This window comes from Orbicella franksi, unplaced genomic scaffold (genome assembly GCF_964199315.1).
Source record: "Orbicella franksi unplaced genomic scaffold, jaOrbFran1.1 SCAFFOLD_413, whole genome shotgun sequence".
NCBI classification, from domain to species: Eukaryota; Metazoa; Cnidaria; class Anthozoa; order Scleractinia; family Merulinidae; genus Orbicella; species Orbicella franksi.
In genome coordinates this window covers 848-2,500 of record NW_027670986.1, presented here as the reverse complement: position 1 = coordinate 2,500, position 1,653 = coordinate 848, and positions in this window count along the sequence as shown.

The window sequence follows — 1,653 nt, the reverse complement described above, 5'->3', positions numbered from 1 at the left end:
ATCTTAAAACTGGGCGTCGGTCCCCCTATTCTATAAGCACCCTTAAGATTTTCACCATTTTCAAAACTTTTTGTGGCAAACTATTGGCCAGCTCGAGTTACGTGCAGGCGCCAAGTTTGGCGCTGTCACATCATCGTTAAGGGGGGTGTGCTACACTATCTTAAAACTGGGCGTCGGTCCCCCTATTCTATAAGCACCCTTAAGATTTTCACCATTTTCAAAACTTTTTGCGGCAAACTATTGGCCAGCTCGAGTTACGTGCAGGCGCCAAGTTTGGCGCTGTCACATCATCGTTAAGGGGGGGTGTGCTACACTATCTTAAAACTGGGCGTCGGTCCCCCTTATCTATAAGCACCCTTAAGATTTTCACCATTTTCAAAACTTTTTGCGGCAAACTATTGGCCAGCTCGAGTTACGTGCAGGCGCCCAGTTTGGCGCTGTCACATCATCGTTAAGGGGGGTGTGCTACACTATCTTAAAACTGGGCGTCGGTCCCCCTTATCTATAAGCACCCTTAAGATTTTCACCATTTTCAAACCTTTTTGCGGCAAACTATTGGCCAGCTCGAGTTACGTGCAGGCGCCAAGTTTGGCGCTGTCACATCATCGTTAAGGGGGGTGTGCTACACTATCTTAAAACTGGGCGTCGGTCCCCCTAATCTATAAGCACCCTTAAGATTTTTACCACTTTCAAAACGTTTTGCGGCAAACTATTGGCCAGCTCGAGTTACGTGCAGGCGCCAAGTTTGGCGCTGTCACATCATCGTTAAGGGGATTTGCTACACTATCTTAAAACTGGGCGTTAGTGCCCATATACCATAAGCACTCTTAAGATTTTCACCATTTTCAAAACGTTTTGCGCGAAACAATTGGCCAGCTCGAGTTACGTGCAGGCGCCAAGTTTGGCGCTCTCACATCATAATTAACGGGGGTGTGCACCACTATCTTAAAAGTGGGCGTCAGTCCCCCTATTCTATAAGCACACTTAAGATTTTCACCATTTCAAAACTTTTTGCGCCAACCTATTGGCCAGCTCGAGTTACGTGCAGGCGCCAAGTTTAGCCAAGTTTAACCCTAACCTAACGCTAAGCCTACCTAAGCCTAACCTAACGCTAAGCCTACCTAGGCCTAACCGAACGCTAAGCCTACCTAAGCCTAACCGAACGCTAAGCCTACCTAGGCCTAACGCTAAGCTAACCCTAACCCTAACCCTAAGCTAACCGTTACCCTAACTCTAAGTCCAAAAGGCTCCCCTCGTTCGAGGTCATGTTAGTGCAAGTCAAAAGGGCTCCCCTCTTTGCCTTGAGATGTTTCTGGTCAAATAACTCTAAGTCCAGAAAGTCTCCCGTCGTTTGGGACCGGGCGGTCAAATTTTTCTAAGTCCAAAAGGCTCCCCTCGTTTCACCATTTGAAACGAGAGGAGCCTTTCGGACTTAGAAAAAATTTTCACTGCCAGGTCCCAAGCGAGGGGAGCCTTTTGGACTTTAAAAAAAATTGACAGCCACGTCCCAGACCAGACGTGGCCTCCTTTCCATCACTTGGCTGCCACAAGTTAGCCCAAGCCTGCAGGCACCACTTCTTCTTTGGCACCCTCCTGGCAGTGGCAGAGGAGGGGAGCCTTGTTGGACTTGAAGAAAAAAAAGAGATGTTTTTA